Source organism: Pygocentrus nattereri, chromosome 8, assembly GCF_015220715.1.
Source record: "Pygocentrus nattereri isolate fPygNat1 chromosome 8, fPygNat1.pri, whole genome shotgun sequence".
Taxonomy (NCBI): Eukaryota; Metazoa; Chordata; class Actinopteri; order Characiformes; family Serrasalmidae; genus Pygocentrus; species Pygocentrus nattereri.
This window is the reverse complement of record NC_051218.1, coordinates 15,436,651-15,457,767: the sequence shown is the minus strand read 5'-3', so window position 1 is coordinate 15,457,767 and position 21,117 is coordinate 15,436,651. Positions and strand designations below refer to the sequence as shown.

At 39.9% G+C, this 21,117-nt stretch overlaps 1 protein-coding gene across 5 annotated transcripts in view; it reads right to left on the bottom strand.

Annotated features, from left to right (window-relative positions):
* The window catches only part of mid2 (midline 2), a 154,852-nt gene that overhangs the window by 70,889 nt on the left and 62,846 nt on the right, over nt 1–21,117 (bottom strand). For 3 of the 5 annotated variants that reach the window (XM_017689950.2, XM_017689960.2, XM_017689953.2), the window contains exon 1: nt 7,311–7,473. The exons of the other annotated variants lie outside the window; for them this stretch is intronic. The gene's annotated coding sequence lies outside the window, so the exon portion shown is untranslated. Of the gene's footprint in view, nt 1–7,310; nt 7,474–21,117 lie in introns of those variants that run through there. 5 annotated transcript variants of the gene reach the window in all.

Here is a 21,117-nt window from a genome sequence, read left to right as displayed (position 1 = left end):
ATAATTTGCTGCTCTGAAACACAAGTGCCTGAACGTGAGCCCCCTGCCAAGGACATGTTCTTAGGGACGTGGCTGAAAAGGTACAGGTAGCATGGCTGTATCACTAACCAGGCTAGCTACTCTAAGGTTAGTGAGGAGAAGGCTGCTTGCCTTCGCTTTAACTTTGGAGGCAGAAAATCAAGAGGTGCCGTATCATATCACCGTATCTCTACATTGTAAAGCTTATTTTTATCACTTATTAGCAAGACAGTTTTTTCCATCTTGATTGTTTTCACTACCATCCTCAGCTCACTTTTTTCTGAACATCTTTAGGTAGAGTTACATGTAAAGCTGGTGTAGCAAGCATATCACATCTCTCCTCTCCATGCAGGATAACTCCAAGTCCACCACACTATGCCAATATGAGTCCTTCGGCAAGAACAAAAAACTGTTTGTCAGAGAAATATGTTTCTGTTTCTTGAACTATCTATAGTTAGGCTATACGTTGAGAAAGAAATTTAATCTAGACACCTAGCTACTCTAACTAGCTGGCTGATACAAATGAATGCGAGAGAGAACCCAGCGTTAACAGTGTTGCTAAGTTACAATGTGAGCACTACCTTTTTTTGTGAGCACGCTTTTTATATCATTAAAGTCTCCCTACATAAATAAACCACAGAAAAAAATAAGTAAACAGAAACGATTAGTCTCACAGCGCCTAACGCGTCCAAGTCTGCTTGAGAAATAATTAAATATGGAGAGCAACTATCAGAGTACTCTCTCTCTCTGTGTGCCCATATGCTTAATCAAGATTAAATCAGATGAGCTTGTTTTGTAGCAAGCGTTAGATCAAAAAGTGCTTTAACACCACACGCCACAAGCTATAGATAAACACATATAGCTTGCTTGCATTCATGGATTATGCAGTGTGTGCAGTGGGTTTTTCAACAGCACTCTAATCCAGCTAGGCTGGAGCTGCCGGAGTGAGTGGGAGTGCGCTTTCCTCGCTCATCTGAGGAGAATGGCACAGCCAGCGGGCGTCAGCTATGTGTTGGGACGCGTTATGGCAAAAAAGCTTCGCCCTTCATCCATCCTCCTCCTGTACCTGCTCTTTATGCCCCTGTGCTGCATCCTCTGTAAAGAGCCTGGCGCTTGCACAGTGGGGATCTAACAGGCTCCAAGATCCCTCCACTGAGAGTTTGAAAAATAAATATATCGAAGGTGCGGCAAGGTTAGGTGCACATATTTATTTAAAGATGCAGTGCTGTTTGGTTTGGTGCCTGTTGCGATCATCATAAATGAGTCAAGAGGAGAGCATGTTTGCACTAAAAATATGGCAACGTAGCCACCGCTGATTGTGTACGCCTGAGACTGGTAAGCATTTAGGTGTCATGGCTAATTAAAGTTTGACAAGTGTTTTGTCATGTTGCAGAAACCTATCTTGTTCTCTAGGATAGAGAAATGAAGAAGCAGCGTCTGCTTCTTTTACCATCATCAAAGACATTCTATTCTTCGCTTAGACATCTACTGTGTATATATATATACAGTATTCTTGAATAGAAGCATGCAAGCTTACTATATGTGTTCTGCCCCACTATGAATTGATGTCTGCTGTCTGTTTAATGCATCTTAGAATTTTTCAGACCACTGAGAGCAATACAGCCCACATATTGCAAGAATGCAAGTGTGTGTATGAATACAGTACTGTGCAAAAAACAGAGACCAGCTTTCATTTACTTAATTTCCAGTCAAGATAACCATTTGGTATAAGCTATTAATTTAGAAGATATTTTAATGGGATTGAACACAAGATTATCCACTTGCTTGAGGAAGATTAAAGAAAAATAAGTGAAAAAAACCTGGATTTTCCAAAACTGGAGTTCTAAAAAACACATAGAAAATGAGGGCCTGTGATGGACTGGCCAGGGTGTTTCCTGCCTTCAACCCGATGAGCGCTGTGATAGGTTCCAGCACCCCCAGGGCAATAAGTGGCTTAGATAATGTCAATCCTTCCACTTTAAGAAGACAACTCAGCGCTATTGGGTCTGAAAGAATGTTTAGCTGTCAATAAGCCCTTACTGAGAAAAGCACATAGATTAGAAAGAAGAAAATCTGAAAATCAAAGAAGCTGTTGGTGTTCTCAGACCAACGCACTGAACATCACTGAATGTGTTGGCATTACTTAGATCATAAGAAAATGCAACAACCTTCTAAGACTAAACTTTAGAGGTGTGGTAAAAAAGCTTGTAGATTTATTTTGAAAAATCTAAAAGCAACTCTCCCAAAAAGAAAATGGACTGACACACAAAAAACTGAAAACATTTTGTTTAGGGGTTGTGGCTTCTGTGTAACTTTCTAAATATACATTTTATTTTTTCCTGATGTTGAAAAATGAACAACTTTTACTTACTAGCCATTCTGACTGTAAATTAAATAAATGAAAAGTGGTCTTTGACTTTTGCACAGTACTGTGTGTGTTCCAGTGCATCATGTTCAGCCATGTTCCTCCCTGCCTGCCCTTTTATCAGTCCCAGAGGACGAGGCCCAGGGGTCAGGGTGGATGACGGTGCTGATGAACCCCAGAGCCAGGTGAGATCATAAGTAACACACATTCACACACACAAAAACAACCACACACTGGCAGCTGGCTCTTAACAGCCACAGCGGGAGCCTCCCTCAGCTGCTGCTGGAAACTCCTGACCCCTCGCCTGCCTCCACCTCCACAGCAGCACGGCCAATTAGACTCATACGTTCACCCCCTACTTCCATCAGCCTCAAGCTAAAGCAGCCTCGGATCTGCCACCAGCCTTGGTGCGGAGGGGATGGTGATAAATGAACGGGGCTTTAAGCTTTCAACGCATATGCTGAACAAGAGCTGCTGGATGGATGGACCGAAACATTTGTGCTGTTGTACAAAAGCGCTGTTTCATGACTTGCGCTAATTTCTTCAGAGTTGGCACCTTTTCGAAGCACAGTGGGATGGAAGAGTGAATGGCTGCTCTTTTTAAAGACTACTCCAGCACTTTTCAGCCCAGTCTCTATCTGGCGTATCTGTATTGTGCAGTTGATGACCACACACATGCACTTATAATAGCACGCAATGGGCAGAAACACTGTAATATTCCTTTAAAGCCTTTCATGGGAGAGTTCAAAGATTGTCAGAATGCCCACTATCACCCAAGGAAAGGGTGAGCTGGCCATTTGGGTCTCCATGGATACGAGGCTGAATGTCACTAAACAGTGAGTGTGGCTGAGAGATCATTTCCTCTTTCGGGAGTGTGTGCTGAAGGCAGCAGAGGCTGCAGATGACACAGCTGAGTCTGAGCATGTGGCCTATGCCCAGGGTCAGCGGGCCTGTGAGAGTCAACTGCCTGTGTGCCCCATCACACCTCAGTTCCGGCTGGATTAAACCAGCAGATATCAAGGGAGCAATGCTATCGTCAGTACCAAACTGATCCTGCCCCTACAGCACTTGACTAGTATTGGTTATATAGGTGCAAGAAAGTCAGTGCTCGTCCTGGAAAGGGTGGGTCACAGAACAACACACCAAAAATCCAATTAGGCCTAATTTTTTCAGGAAACACTTAGCGATGTGAAATGTGCAAACGCTGTGCTCTCTACTAGAGGATAGCCCCAGGATGGGAAACAGCGTGAAAGCATCCCTGGGACACATTATGGCACTCAGTCTAGTCCTGAGCATGAGTGCAGTCGTATGGAAGTACAGCAGTGTCAGAGTGATGGGTGACTTCATAACTTCATTATCCAAGGCCTGCCTCTATCCACCAAGTGGCTCCTCTTGGGGACATCATGGCAGAATGGGCATGAATAGTGAATGAAATCCTGAAAAGCTCCATATGTTACTGCTAAAACGGTAAACACGTCAAGTACTTGCAGAGAGTCTCTATCCCGGCAGAGTGCACAAACTGGAACTCTTATGGCACCACTAGAGCACCATGGCAGCAGGGTGAGAAAACAGGCGGCACACAAGAGCCGGACTCAGCAAGACCTATTCCTGAGCTCTATTGTGTTTGTGTTCCTGAAATTAATTATCAGCTTGTAGAGGGGAAACTCATTCATAATGCATGACACTTCCCCACTGCTCAACACACAGGCCGGGGACTGGCTAACGTTTTCAGAGAGATGGCTATATGATCCTTTCACTCTTTATTTATAAAAATTATCTTGTGTTACAATCAACAACTGTGCTAACTGTGCTAAATGACCTGGCCTCTAGCACTAAAGCATGCATCATCAAGATTTTAGAAATAATCAGTTATACAGTCTTCTGCTTTATCGATTTGGAACATGTGACCTTGAATGACCACGTGTAACAGTTGGATAAGGTAAGGAATGTGTTATATTTTTATTAAGGACACTGTGACCATGAAGAGTCAAGATTTAAGCCTCCTTAAAGATTGCACCCAAAACAGTGAGAGGCTGTAACTGGAAGACCAAACCAGAGATACCGTTTCAAATGAACCCACGTAACAACACTGAGAAACTTTAGATGCCAGAGGCTGATAGTTGTGCGTAGACTTAAAGCAACATACAAGGATACTTCTAAGGGTAAATAACATCTGCAGTTTAGACAAAACACAAATACAGTCAACACATATACAGGTTAACTCTCCTGGAAATCTCTCTCAAACAGAAGATATCTATCTGGCACGATACACAAAATCGCTATCTGTCAGTTATGACGAACAAAAAATGTTCCAGATTGTGAGTAACTCATTGTGTGGTCTGCTGGCCTAGTAATTTGGGACATGTTATAATAGAACTGCTCATGGACAGCTGACAAAGCAGAGTATAAAAGAAAATTCTGACACCTTTTTGGGAGTGACGATGGAAAGCAGTTTGAGCTACATTTCTTTTGTGATGAGGTGTTAGCCTACTAAACATGATGTCTTCATGATTCAAAATCTAAGATGAAGAGTAATATGATCACAACATTTTGTCATCACATTATTGTATGATAGATTTTATTGTTTATACTCCAGTGCAAGAATCATTTTCTAACAATGTTGCATTTAACATGTAATTTTAGACAGAATTACCCCTGAGGACAGAAATGTTCATGAAATCCTCATCTTTATGACTATAACTGCCACAATTTTCTGAGAACAGAGCGAATGCTGCATATTGGGTCACATTATGTCAGGAGGCACTTTGTTCTGCCTGAGTTCCACTCTGAAATACATGCTACCACACAAAGGAATCAATTAAAAACAACAACCTCTTCTCTCTGCCGCTCTGAATCCATTTTCTGGCCTTACTGCCTGGGTTTTTTTCCTGAGTAAATAACAATAATAGCACAAATGACAACAATAGTGTCCGATTGGGTGCCCTTTGGCCACAATGGTCTACCATGCTTCTGTTCATGTGGCAGTGACAACAACAATGGCAGACAGAGCCATAAAAGCACATGGGCCAGTGTGATCCAGCTTTGTCATGCTGTACCTAATCGACTCATTATTTGGAGGAAAGAGCTGGCTTTTGCTTATGTGTCAGACATCTGAGAGAGCTCATCATGTACTAACATAAGCCAAAAGAGCACAAAAACAGCCAGCTCTCAAATGTTGCTCATGCCTCTCTCTGATTTGCTTCGCTGTGCTGGATGCTAGGAAAGCATAATGAAACAGTAAGTCTAAAACACCTTTGTGCAGCTGACAGCGATCTGAGCACATGGCTGAATTGAAAATAAATATGCAGGGACACAACGGGACCGCTTGGCCATTGTGTTCATGCTTCTGTAAAATAGCTTTCCAGTTTTTCAGCCATAAATATTCAAGGGATTAGAGCTGTTACTTATGTTAGCGGACACGTTTTACGGATTTGACCTAGAACCAAATCAGATCAATTTGGGCAATCCTGCTCATGAAAATGACAGCTGCTAAGTGACATTTTATGACCTTCACGGCAGTGCCGATGGGGTACTCCAGAGGTGCCAATCCAACAACTAAATCACCAAGTATTAAGTACAATACTTTAAAAGGATCCGTGTCACAACAGAAAGGGAGGTAATGTCGCAATAAATCAAAGTGTTCTTAATTATGAACTAAAGCAACAAGAGTTGCATGTAGGTGCATGTAGAACTGGGTCTCTCAGATCAAAACTTGCTCTGGGATTCCGGTGACAGGTGACTTACAGACAATGTCAATGTGATCGCAGCATCAAAACACGAGACTGGCACTCTCTGACAAAAGAAACCAAGAAATCCAGCACAAGTAAACGTTGCACCATTTTTACATCATACGTCTGTTCACGTATAACCAAAGAAGGGGGCAGAAATGAAAGACAGTTTTCAATAAGCATGCTTTCTGAGGGCCGCTGGGTGACTCAGGTGGAGAACTCCTAACCTTTTCTGGTTACAGATTAACCATGTAGATAAACACTGCGAATACAAGGGCGACTTGAAGTCACTTTCCCAAAGCCATCAGTCTGACAAAGCGTGACAAAACACTGTTAGATCAGATTTTTGCTTCATGCAGCTGTCTCCGTGAATTCCTGTTCAGCTGAGATCTGTGTTAAACTGGTGGAGCCGTGTCCAAACCGGTGAAGTGCAAAATGAAAACTTCTGGTCAAATCTGATGCTGAACTTGAGCACAGCTTTAGAAGTGTCTGGGACATCGAGAGGTGACAACATTCTCTTTTGAATTGTGTCAAGCGGTTTTCTTTTTCAAAAACAAGGCTGACTAACGCTGTAAGATCGCTACTGTATGAAAACTCTGACAAATTCAATGTTCTCCGCCAAACCTGATTCCTCTGATCTGCTGAGACGTGATGCACACGGCTTTTTCGCGATGCCAGAATGACAAACGACAACACAGACCGTTTCTAACTGACAGTAAGAAATTATAAAACAACATTCAGTCCCCGCCAGATGCTGTACACATTTGGAAATATTTTTTTTAAATACTGATTTAACCTATAAGAGGGCGTTTTCCTCCCGAATTACAATGATATGCTAAGCGGTTTAGCTTCGTTTTAGCCAATTACGTCGTTTAACAGTTTAACTTAGCTAACTAGTTAACTGTTAGAGGCTCTGAGGTAACAGTCAAAATATATCGACTTTAACACAGCGGTGGTATCAAAACTAGTTAATAACAACCGACGACAGATACATTAAAAAGTTTAAGCTTTTAAATTCACCCTGTAATGTCATACTTCATAGCAGGTTACAACAGATATCCCCAACATAAGATGCCCCGTGCAGGAAAGCGTTAAACAGCTTTGCTAGCCGAAGCAGGAGTTTAACGTCTCCCGTTGATGAAGCCCTTAACTAGTGAGGGCACAGCGAGGCGTCGGAGCAAAGACAGAGAGACACATACCAGCTTTATATGGCGAACATTCTTTTCCTCTGTCATCTTGAATGAAGCTAACGAACCGAGTGAAGAAACGGCAAAGATGAAGACTGAGCTCGGGGGAACGTGGAGCAGCTTTGTCCAGCCGTTGGGCTCTCGGGAAGCACAATCCTCCGCGACGTACCGACACTCAATAATGCAACTTTGGGCAAGCGAGCGAGTGGCGTTGGTTTTTTTCCGCACCTGTATTCGGACAAGTCCCGCTGTGATTGGCTAGTAGTGTTTCACCTCCTGCTCAAGGATTGGCTAGTCAAAGCAGTTCGCCGAAAGGGAGGCGGGGCTCTACCGAATACGGGTAGGGAAAAATAAAACAACGCCAGACAATCACAGGAAAACGGCTCCTCCTACCTATACAATGCTAAAAACACCAGGCTGAGTAACAGATTCTTCAAGCCTTTCAGCGACCAGAGGGAGGCGAAAAAGCCTATAACCGCCTTCCCATCATTATAAATAACGAGATCAGAGAGCTGACAGGGTCATTACTGACCACGGCGGAGTCCTGCCCCTCTATAAGAGCAACAATATTCAGCATGACAGAAACGCAATTTATAGCGAGGACCTGAAACGAGCAGCCCTGCCATGAAGCCATTTGTTATAACGCCCCATTTCATTTCTTTCACATTAATCAGAGGTCCGTGTGATTACGTAACTAACGAGATTTAAACAATATGTGCAGAAAAAAAATCATTACAACTCACCATACATAACCTAAATGTGAGGATAGATTATACAAACTATTCCATTTAACACCTATTTCCTATTTCTGTTCACCTCCTAAGTAATATAAAATGCACTGACACTGAATGCAGTCGCTCTTTAAGCCATAGAAGCTAGAAAAAACTCCCTCACTGGTTGCAGTCCCACCTGTCACACATCGGTCAACAATATTTGGCTGTAGCCAGACTGAGGAATGTTATCGCTCTCATATCTTTGAGCTATTGTTTCCATTTAACATCTCTTTCCTACTTCCGTTCTCATCCTAAGTTTAAAGCTGGACTATAAACAAGAATAGCCTGGTCTGTAACACAAAGCTAATTTCACGTTTATGTTCCCAAACAGTCCGTAGCCCCCCTGCTGGGGAGCTCCCTCAGAAGCATATTCAGGATAAGGTCATTGTGTGTGTGCGCTGTTCTCCCAAGCATGACACGACTCTGTCTGACTCAAGGCCAAAACATAATGCTCACACTCAAAAACACTGGAGTCACAACACGGCTCCGACTGTGACAAACGCTGCTGGTTCTGATACACAGCAGTGCATACGAGACAAAACCATACAACACTCTTACAGCTACTGTTGCGAGCATTCACGATCAGTCAAGTGGTCTGAGCTCAGGGGCCTTCACCCTCTCAGAATTACAACTGACCCCTGTGGCAGGGACATTTATCAAAGTCACAACATATTACGACCCATGTCAGTGCATACTGAGGTGGACGTTTGCCCTTGCCATCTAGGATATAGGTCTTTTAGTCCTGTATGACCTATACGCTTAAAAAATAAATGGGCCAAAAAGGGTTCTTTGGAGAGAGGCTATAAAAGAGCCACTTTTAGTTCCCTAAAGAACCTTTCAATGGTTCTTTAAAAACTCAATTAAAAGTACTTTTATTGAAAAGTTCTGTAGGTATACAAATTAATTTTTTTCTGTGGTGTTGCTCCAAATAACCCCTTTTGGTCCTTTTATTTTTGAATTACTTGGTGAGTTATGACAGTTGGAAAATTGAAGTGTAGTCCCATAAGCAGATCCTTAGAGTATAAAGAAGTTAATATATTTAGAGGTTAATACAATGCAAATACAATATGAAAACAACCAATAATGGCAATTTTCAAAGAGGCTATGCCCTAAAGAAATGGTTATCAAAACAGTCTTCAGGGCCTTCCAGCCAGTCCACATATTTGCTCTATACTAACTTCCAGTACACCTAAATAAAAGCAATAAAAACCCTGAATATCTGGTAAAACGTGTTAGGAGTTCAGCTATAGCACAAACAAAAACTGGCAGTGGGGCTCTGAGGACTGGTTTGAGAGCCATTGTGATTCTCAGTGGGAAGCTCAATTTAAGCCACTCAATCGAAAGGTTGTTTAGGGAGCCAAAAGTGGTTATTCTATGGAATCATTCTGAACAACTAATTTTTGGACCCTTTATTTTTAATAAACTGTATATACTAATATGGTCGGTAGCTACTATGAAATTACTGTATAAGTTATGCAATTATGAATAGTTAAGAATTGAAAAAGTGGTCCCACATGCAGACACTTGGAATTTAATGGGTTAATACAATGAAAATACAATCAAATGACCAACATTAATGGCCATTGTTATTAATGTTTCCTCAGGACCCTCCAACCAGTCCTAGGGACACTGAGAACTGGTTTAAAAGCCACTGACTTTAAGAACATTTCAATGGGTGGCTCTGTAAGAAATTCAACTGAAACAACTCAATCCCTCTAAATTACATTTTTTGGCCCCACACACCTGAACCAAGCCTTTAAGCACCATGAATACCTTGCAAAGATGTGTTGTTTGCCGGGTTAGAACAAAAACATGGACTGGTCTATACTGTCCCTTATCACTGGTTTTAGAACCCCTGTTCTTTGATAAACAGGAAAAAGTAAATTTGGAACCACTCAAATGAAAGTTTTCCTTTTCTTATAGTGAACAAAAGTGGTATAACATCATTAGCAAGAACTCCATTTGGCAGCTTTCTTTTTAAGAGAGCAAAGCTGCAGAGTGGTTTAACTACCTTGGGAATGCTGGTAAAAGCACCCTGGTCCTTGCTGTTTGTGGTCATGTAGTCGTGTGATTAAGGCTGTGTTATTTTCATGCCACGAGACACACCCATTACAAGAGGGAAACCTGCTAAACCTGCCAGACCTACAGCTCTCAGAGTGGACGCGACAATTCTAATTATGGTATATGAAAGACATGAAAGCCGGTGACTGAAGCAAGCTGACGAAACAGAAAGACATAGTCGACGAGAGCCGCTTTGAAAAGCCTTCAAAGCTGAAAGAGTTCATGGGTCTGGTATGGGCGGAGAATATGTGTTTACAATAGAATAGATTTGCGTTTTTCTTTGAGCAGGGCATTTTCTGAGTAGCTAAAGTGCAGTGCCTTCGCCGTTTCTCATTCTATGATGAATTCATTCATCCCACTCAAGCAGCTCTATCCTGCATGTCTCCCCAATGTGATGAATACGCAGCATTTCATACGTTCTTTTTTTCCCCACGAGGCTGACATGTTTCTGGGCACTGATTAACAGTTGGAGAAGCAAAAGGGCCGAGTGACAGAATGAGGGTGAAATTCCTGTTGACAGGGAGCACAATGGCCATGGGAGATGCTGTGTTCTCTTTCTGAAGCAGGAAAGTGAGAGGAAGACCTGACGTTCATGCTGCTTACATAACAAATCATCATCAACACATCAGCAGGAGGATCTGAGAGGGAAGTGCAGCGCTGCTCCATCCATCCCCCCACCCCCATCCGCACCCCAAAGCACAACCACTGACGAGTCTGCTGAGTGTGTGTGATGGGTGGCATGAGCACGACAGGCGGGCTGCTTCAATACACCTTAATGCAGGGGAAAGGCAGCGCAAACATCAGATCAGCTTTCAGCTCAGGGGCATTAATGGAACTGACTCCATTGACAAAGGTGATGGGAGAGGGTATGAAAAGCACAGGCTAGGCAAACATAATGCTATCAGAAGCCGTATGATGTATCTTTCCTGCCACTTTATCACGGATACATCAGGATTAACTAATTAACTATTTATTGCCAAAAAGGGTCTTCAACAAAGTCTCTGATGTATCAGTAATAAGGCGGCGTGTAAGATACATCATATGGCATGAGTCATCTAGCTTCTGATTGCATTATGTTTGCTTAGCCTGTGCTTTTCAAACCCTCTCCCATCACCTTCGTCAATAGAGTCTTGTAACTTAACTGCTACGTGACTCCATTAATGAGTCTTGCTGTTGCTGTTGTGTTTATTTTGATATGCAAAGAACATGATCTAACAGAGCTACAAATCTGTAGACTTTAATTTTGTAGTCCAAAAATAATCTTCATAGACATTTTGAATAGTAACATTCTTCACACATCACTTGCTTTTTATTGTTACTCTAGATGTACAAATCAGTGATAAATGCTCAGCTATTGCAGTGCAGCCAATAAAAAAGTCAGCATCATACTTATTTTATATGGTTATAGAAAACATGGTGGAACGCAGTAAACTCCAATTCCACCAGCTAATATTTTCTCCTATGCCCAATAATATGGACATGCACATGGCCCTTTACCTCTGGGGGCAGAATTAAAAGAACAAATCCAAAGTCTCTGAATTTACTGTTGGTACATTCGAGGTTTAAAATCTTCTTAGTAGTTGGGATGCCTGCATGTCCACTTTGGGAATAGAACATGGGATGAGCAGGCATCTGACCGATCATCTTTTAAAGTATTGGAGTGGTGCCCCATCACATTTTGATTTAGTTCAGAATACTTACACCAAAAATAAACTGCTTAGAGGAGGTTGGAACCAGGCCTGGCATTAGAGGGTCATTTAGCAGAGCAACATCCCACCACCCAATCGTCATGTCCCAATATAACCACTACTTTGTAGTATATTCTTAAAAATAACAATGATTCAATTGTTCTTTAGAAAGAAAATGGTTCCATATGGAACCATGAACACTCATAGAACCCTTTGCATGATTCAAGGGTATTAAAGGGCATTGTGAAAGGTTTCTTCAGATTGATGGAGAAGGTGCTATAGATGGCTCTACATAGAGACTTATGGAAAAGGATCCTTCTATTGTTATAATATCAAGCTTGTAACAATGGTTCAGTACAGAACCACACTAAACACATTCTCCATTAATTTGAAGAACACTGGCACACTACAAAGAACTCTTTAATCATGCAAAGGGTCCTTTGAGTCTTCACAATCTATATAGAACCATTTTCTTTACTAAACCCTTGAAGAACCATCTATTTAAGTGTGTGTGTTTCAGTCCTGGCAAGCTGCTAAAACAAAAACAAAAATTTTAAAGGCTCTGTTGATCATCAATTAAAATTGGAGGTTGTGCATGCTTTGCTTTGTCATGAATGAACAAGGTTTTGTGATTTGCTGTAAATGTGGCTCTCCTGTTGATTCTCTCTTGAATGTGTAGCTCGTTTGTACAGGTGAATGTGTGGTTCATTTGGACAGGTGAATGTGTGGTTCATTTGGGCAGGTGAATGTGAGGCTCGTTTGGGCAGGTGAATGTGAGGCTCGTTTGGGCAGGTGAATGTGAGGCTCGTTTGGGCAGGTGAACGTGTGGCTCATTTGGATAGCTGTAGCATAAATTTTCATTTTTTGTTTTTGTCTTTTTTTCTATCTGCAGCATCAATGCTCTCTCACCCACCCCACAGCCCCTCCTCTAGCCTCTTCGTTGTTTCCAAAAACTCCACTCGTGATTTAGTTCTGGCGCTGGGCTTGGGCAAAACAACAAACAGTGAAAGCTTTGTGATTTTGTGTGTAGTGAGAGGACTGTTGCAGCTGACTAATCTGTCATGTTTTTACTGCGATACACAAACTAATGCGCTTGCCCACAGTTTACAGCAACAAAAAAGTGAAATTTCAACATAATTTTCAATATTTTCGTATGGATACCTTACTAAATTAAGAGTTGAGCGTTGTTCTTCAGAGAGGTGAGCTAGCAAGCTAGAGTTTTGTGTGCTGTGTCAGCCGAACCCAGTGAACTCTCAAGGTCTAAACAAATGCTTGTTCATGTTCATGACACTGTTCAGTGTTTATTGGGATATATTACATTACAGCCATGATGTGCTATATGTAGTGTTGAAGGTTTATATATTTTTACAATATTCAACACTACATATAAATTTTTGTTTGTTATTTAAAAGCAATACATTTTGTGTGTAAATGGTGTGTGGCACCACCCATTGTAAATATATTAGCAGGTGGAATTGGAGCTTTCTGTGTGCTATTAGTGATATATCAAAGAAGCTCAAAGCTGTCCTGTGTGTGGGATGATAGTTTCTGAGTGAGCATTTACACACATTCAGAATGGAAGCCACGTTGCTGAGTGCTTATTAGTAGGGGTGTAGCCAGAACCTTTTCAATTGGCTGGCCAAATTAAACCCAGTAATTTTATTAAGGTGTTAAACTGCTAGGAAAAAAAAGGTGTGTGATAACATTACGAGAGAAAATTTGTCAGAGTAACAAACTTTACAAAATTTACTACAGTAAACAAAATTTACTACAGCATTAGCAGGAGCTCTCTGTGCACCTCTGATGCAATCTAGCCTGCGTCATTAAACATGTAGAGAGCATTTCCCTTATTCTATTATATGATAATAAATATAAATTAGTTACAAATATTTGATAGTTACCTCGTCTTCCCATCATACAACTTACTTCAGAAATTCAAAGTCTTTATAGGAAAGTCTGTTTACTCAGTGGCCATCTTGGCAATGCCACCAGGCAATTATTTCCAGCCTGGACAACTTACCATCGAAAATGTTTGTGTGTTTCGAAAATATATTTGAAATTACTGATGAAATCTGTCAAAACTCTTGGAATAAATTGTAGCATTTGGCTCAAATAATGGCAGTTTAACTACATGTTATTTAGTGATTTTATCCTGTTTTCTGTTATATTATGTGAAAAATCATGTAGGCTACTATTTCTACTTTCTGCTGAACACTGCTAAAATCTTCAGTTACAGTAATGTTAATCCACAAACAGCACAGCATTAAACAAAACATATCGTAATACACTGATGTAGAGCTTTATTTAGATGCTTTTACGTGTTTTTTCTGAAGTACAAAGCCACTATTACTTGCGTCGTTAAGAAAAACAAACATGAATAAGGTTAAGGTTTCATACCATGTTCACTCAGCTGTGAGATATGCTGATTATTGAGTACATCATCAGATCATAACCGATCGGTAACTGACCGAATAGCAGATTTTTACCATAAAACTGTTAACATAAAGCAGCAGAACTTTTCTGTGGTGAATGCTTCATTGATGCTGACAGTCTTCCTTTGTTTAACAGGGGTGATCAGAGCTATGTCCTTGCTTATTACTGATTTGTTTGATCACAGTAATCTAAAAGGGAACTGACATGTTAAGTATGATCCTACGCAAGTTTGGAGTTTTTTGCGGTTTGATATCATCTCCATATTGAACAAAGCTGGAATGAGGAAAAATAATAACATTGCACAAACTACTGATAAGACTGGAGTTGGGATACAGGAGAAGTGTGTCATATGACACTTTACATGCAGGTGTGGGGTGAATGTGACTACTGTTGTTTGGACAACTGAGTTGCTTTTATTTTGTTCACCACATAAATAAATTATATGAAAATGCAGAATATTCTGCCACAAATCTTCTGTTTTATGAGAAGCAAAAAACATTTTGAGCTGCTTTTAGAAATGCTAGCACCACACATGATGAAGCAGAGAACAAACTAATGCTTTCGATGTTTGTGAAAGAGCTCTAGTTAATGTGATACAACCAATCCCACATCTTGGTTGTCACCATGCCAACAGCAATTGTGACTGATCAAGTCAGTTCATGTTCCCTGCAAAACCTCTAATAAATAGTGCAAGAAAGATTTTTAAAATTAATTATGCTCGATGTGTAAAGGCTATAGATGGTGTAATTAACAGAATGCAGCTGATACCAGCCATCCCTACAATGCGCAATATATCTTTTTTTGCATCATAATGTGATGAGTTTGTATTGTTACAACCTTAGACCAAACAACGTTGCTAGCCTTTTCTGGCTCTTTCACAGTATTTATGGAAAATGGAGGGGTGCAGAAAGCTGAGACACAAAAGACAGATCCCATTGTACAAAACCTCCACTCCCTTTCATCCCAAAATGTAGGTTATGCACAACAGGTGCGCTCGACTAGGGATTTAACTTCCCCGCTTCTCCTCAAGAACGGCTGCTCTCATTTCAAAACAAGATCAATAGCCCCGCTCACCGTGGCTCTATCCAGAAACCAGACTGTAAACACTGAATCATCACAGAGGTGGGAGAGTGCTGATTTCATTTTGATCTCTAGTTAAAATGATGCTCACAGCATGTGTTGCTGGGTTATCAAGGACTGGGCAACTTCTTAAGATGAAAAATTCCTAAGAAGTTGGCAGATTCAAAACAAATTTTGCAGGGTGTGTTTTTCAGCAAAGATGTTCTGAAGTGATATTTTAGAGCACTGTGTCAACTCAGCAAGCACCATCAGCAAAACTGAGAAAAAGAAGTACTGTAGCATGTTTTTCATGTTAGCTTTGGCATAACTGTTCTGCTGCATTCATTCACCTACAGCAGACTGTTAGTCAAAGGCTTCTTATGTAAAACATAACTGTGGCCAGCTGCTTCATAAAGCACAATGACTTAAGCAAAAGCTGTGTCTTCTTTCATAGTGGTGAATGCAACAGTAATCATCCAGGAATGTAGATTGGGAGGAATGTGAAAACAAAGTACCTGAACAGATTATGAATGGTAAGAGTTATTAGCAATAACACAAAACCCTTGTTGTGCCTGTAAAGTAGCAAAAGATGGAAAGTCAAAACAAAAGCCTAGCGGTAAGCATCATCTAATTGAATTTCCAATCATACCTCTGCTGGTGAGGTGGATAATGAATCACTCGTCCTGGTGAGCAGAGAGCATGTAATGATCTGCACGGCACTCATATTGGGTAATTCATTCAGTTGCACTGCAACAGCTTACACGCAAAGGGGCCTAAAAATCTGAGACAAATGAGGAGGAGGCCTTAATTAAAACGGTTAATGGCACTATCGCTTTTCTTTTAAAAGCAATTTATACAACAGCACGTTGAGATGGATTGAAGCGGGGGGTAACGAGTCAAGAAAATAATGACTACTAAATAAAAATAATTATGAAAACGAGGTTAGTGCTTAAAAATATCCACAGTCATTAGTGATCGCTGAGGTGACAAATTGTCATAGAGTCTCAATGGGTCTCCACGCTGTTAATAGAGCACCCTTTCAAAGGTTTGAATGGCCATGAAAAAACTAAATTTTCTCACTTTTTTGAGATAATAAGAGTTGATGTTGTATTTAAACATTGTTAAAGGACCACATGCCATTCTCTTCTTAGTCCATATATATCATCATCATCATCACTTTTATTTATATAGCCCCTTTGCAGTGCTCAAGGATGCTTTATGATCAAAGAAGATAAACAAATTTAACAGGAGGACCATAATTGATTACCAAAAGACATTGCAGCAATATTCAAAGACAAGAGGACCACCGACAGCAAAGTGACTTGGGGAGCTGCTGCACTAAATGACTGTCCACCCATAGAGGTCCATTTTAACTTTGCAATGTGAAAAAGGCCTCCATTACTTGATGCTAAGGTACAGGATTGAGCATATAAATGAAGAAGGTCAACCAAGAACTGAGGAACAAGACTGAGCAGAGCTTTATTTGAAGAAGAGAAAAGAATCTCATACTGAACACAGTAATAGGTAAACAGTGAGGTCTGTGAAGGATAGTGGTGATATGGTCACTGTGGTCAATGTATTCAAACTTTGCTGCAAAAACAGCCTCTTTTGAATTCAGTGGATTAGTTATAGCATATATCCATATATCCAGTAGCAGTTTAGCCTTGCCCATTTACTATGATTTTACCAGTCTAGACTGCCTTTGAATGAGGGACAACACAGGGCAGTCAATTAAAACTCATGTACATATATCAGTCTTAAAGACACAGTACCAAAAACAGCCTCTTTAATTGTAAGGGAAAATGTTCACATAAAATTAATTATGATGGCTTTTCATGCATAATACCACACAAATTTTATAAGTGAACCAACAAGAAATTCGTAGGATATGGGCACTTTAAGAAAACCTTTACAGGAAACAAACAGAACACCCAGAGAACAAAGGCTCAGCAGTCAAAACCTGCTGTGTCCTGATGTATAAAAGTGCTGTGCATGAGAAACTAATGCTGCATGTGGGCTTGGTCTAAATGCCTGTTGTAAGCTGTCAGAAGGGATAGAATCACCAGGCACTTTTAATGGAGCAACAAGTCCAGCTAGGAGCAAACTCTCTGGTGGGCCGTATGAGACACAGATGATTGTGCCAAGCAGAGGCTTTTGGCCTTTATTTTGATGGAAACGTCCATCTGGAAGATTACTTAGGCTGTATAGCCTTGCGCCTAGCAGCAGGAATTAAACCATTAATAGCACTAGTTAAATGGTCTGACCACTGCTCTGGACCACATGCTACATTCCCTCATTTGCAGAACCAGGTGAGCTCAGAGGTTGTAAAAACTTGCTGCCAATGTTCAGGAGCTGTTGTTCTGTAATCTTCACAGCTTCATGCAACAGTGACTCTTTGTGCGACTGAATTTGTGTTACTCATTAGCAAGCATAGTTATTACAGATGAAAACAAAAGAATGTGATCATTTTTTAAAATATATTTCTGACTCATATCTCCTTATAAAAGCAGGGGAATTCTGTTAAAACTTTCTATTGATAGCACATTTGTGTTTGTAAGTAGAAGATTTTATTATGATTTGAATTTGAAGAAAAAGCATTGTTGTGTGACAAGATAAAAATCCTTCTCTATTTTGACATGTTTTTGTTATTGTTTTAATAAAGATTTTTTGGTGTTTTAAAGATTGTCTGAAAGAAATTAGTGCAGAATCCAACTTTATAAAAAACATATGAAAACTCATTATGTAATTACCTTTGTAATTACAATGTATTACAATGTAACAAAGTAGCACAACACCTAAAATAGCCCTACACTGTGATTTAACCTTATTTTAAACTTCTTAGCACTTCTCAAGGGTGAGCCATCTGTTTCAAACACATTTGCAATTCTATATAACTGGGGCTTAATGCTGTTATTGATCAGAAGAAACACCCTGTTCATTTGCAGATCCTCCTCTATTAGTGAAAGTGCCTTGAGTGATAATTTATGTCTTAGGAATGGGACCTCTGTCACTTGGGATTGAGGGATTCTCTAAGGGGCAACACCTTCTTAGGCCAAGTCAATAGAGACCTTATCTTTAAAGCACCTCTAATTTCATTCGCAGACAAGACAGGCAGCAGTGCAGGTCATTAAGAGGCACATGACACTCCTGCCATGCTGTCAATAAAAAAAAAAATTAAAAAAAAGGCCCAGTGCAGATCCTGCCAGAGTGGATGCAGATGAGGCATGTGTAGTGAATTTTCAAGAGCCCAGCAACCCTGAGAGCTTTGGTAGGCCGAGGACAGCCCTTGCCCTACTGATGACCCTCTACAACATGCATGTGGTACTTAACATGCAGCGAAGCACACTAGAACACACAAACATATGCAAAGCTTCACATGAACAAGTGGAGGATGCTCATGTGTGAATGAGTTAATAGAAGATGAAGTCTCACTGAAAAAGCACAAGATCACTGTGATGTAGCTGCATTCTGCTGTTCTCTGTCACAAAAGAAGTTCTGTGCAGGTATGTTTTTTTTACCATCAAGGTACAAACAATGTAAACGTATCCTTAAAGGTACGACAATGTTTTTAAGGTCCAACTATGTACCCTAAAAAGTTTGTTCTGGGGGAAAGGTACATTTTTCTACTTTTTAGAATACATGTACAACTTAAACAACATAATTGCAATAGATTACAGTACAATTATGTTCCATAGCCAATGGTGCTGAAGGTGCCTGAGGTGACAGCGACAGTTTAGTACCTTTTGTCCAACTGTGAACCTTAGGTTTTTTTCAGAGAAGAAAGGTGCATATTTATAGATTTTCATAACCTAATGTTTTGAAACAAAACAATCCAAGTGCATGGAGTCAATGCAGCATAAAATATTGCAATGCATTATGGTACAATTTTGGTCCCTAACTGAAGGGGCTGAAGACGTACCACTGAGGGTACTACCCCAGTGGCAAGAGAGGCTCACCCTAAGTGAGACCTTCATAAGCTGTTGTTTTTTTTTTAATGGAAATTTACTGTGAATTTACAGTAATTTTTACAGTAATGTTCCCGTAAATTTACATACTTGTGATTTTTTACCTATAAACACGTATACATGTTAAAAAAGTAAATAAAATAAAAGATAAAGTAAAATAAAAACTATATCAACTGTGTCAGAAAACAGGTACATTTTTTGTTAATCAAGATGCAAACAATGTAAATGTATTCTCAAAGGTACAACAATGGTTTTTAGGTCTAACTGTGTATGCAGGGGACAAGATTTTTAGGTCCAACTTAGGATTTTTAGGAACATTTTTGTGTCTAATGTTTTAAAACAGGACAATAGGCTAAAATACTCTAGTCAATACAGGGCATATGGAGCCAATACAACTTAAAAATATATAATTGGATTAGAATCTGGAACAATTATGTTCCCTGACTAAAGGTACTGCAGACCACCCCAGTGACAGTTTATGACCTTTTTTTTTCTGAGAGTAAATGAGCATATTTTTTTAACATATTTTGCCCAGCATGCATTTTTAAATGCAAATACACATTTTATAGACAGTAACTTTGCTTACATTTTGCACAAATATGATAAAGAAATCCCAATGTTTATCTTTTCTTTAAGTTTAACTTTCACTTGCTGTCTTATCCCATAATGGTGTGCGGTAGAGCTCAATGCCAACCTCATGGTAATTTGTTATGTTATAACAGAAAATCTTTAGATGAGTTGATTTCACAAAATAATGCTAAACACAGTATTTTACTGTGAACATTACGGTTATTTATTGTGAAAACCTGGCAATAACCTACAGCGTTATTGGTTATTGCTAAATGAGCCGTATGTCCCGAGAGTGTTTTAATCCTGCATTTAGGGTGGAGGATGGGGCTTGAGGATTTGGCAAGGAAATGCTGAGGCCGGATATGAATCAGAAACTGCAAACATGTTCCAGTCTAATCTCATTACCTTGTCTTCTCCCAGGTTTGAGACAGGAAGATGAGGCATAACAGACACATGATAAGCATGAACACAAATATGGGTATGCAGCAAATGAGCACAGGGTAACCTAAAAAAAAGGAAGCAGGGCTTATCAATGCAATCTTGGACTGCTTGTTTATGCAGCCAAACAGTTCTATGCAGGCACTAAAACATTCATGTGACACGTGTACAAGACGCAAAAAAAAAAACAAGCATGGACAATGAAAAATCCAGCATTTTCCTTCAAGCAAATCTGGCAGAAGGGGGTTGGCATTTTATAGATGAGGTCCTCTTACTAATCTAGGCTATCATGAATATGACAAATGCAACAACTTACTTTCTCCTCAATCCTAGGTATATATTTTTTTTTAGCTTTTAAAGTTAAAACTTATGATTCAGTAACGACATTCTTTTGGTTCGAACAAGCCTCTTTGGAGTGATGCCATAAAACAGGGATGCCAAAACTTTTTGCTTTGGGGGCCCAAGTGCACATTTGTGGAGTATATGAAAAATTATGTTATTTCCCTGTAATTTGTAGGTCTGAATGATTTGGGTGAAATGTTCAATTGCAATAGTGTGACTGCGATTAAAATGTGATCATTTTCTATAAATTAAGCTTGTTTTTCTTAAGAAAACCAAAACATCCCTTCAAGGCTTGATGTTAAAGAGTTAAATAGTTCTGTGATATTAAGTTAAATTGAATAATGTAGAACAGTATTGAAATGATAGCTCTTGGGATTTAAAACTGTAAATTTAAATTGCAATTTTCACATAAAAATGATGAATCATTCAGCCCTAGCACTTTATTACTAAAATATTTCCTAAATGCACAGGTAAAAGGACAATAAGAATT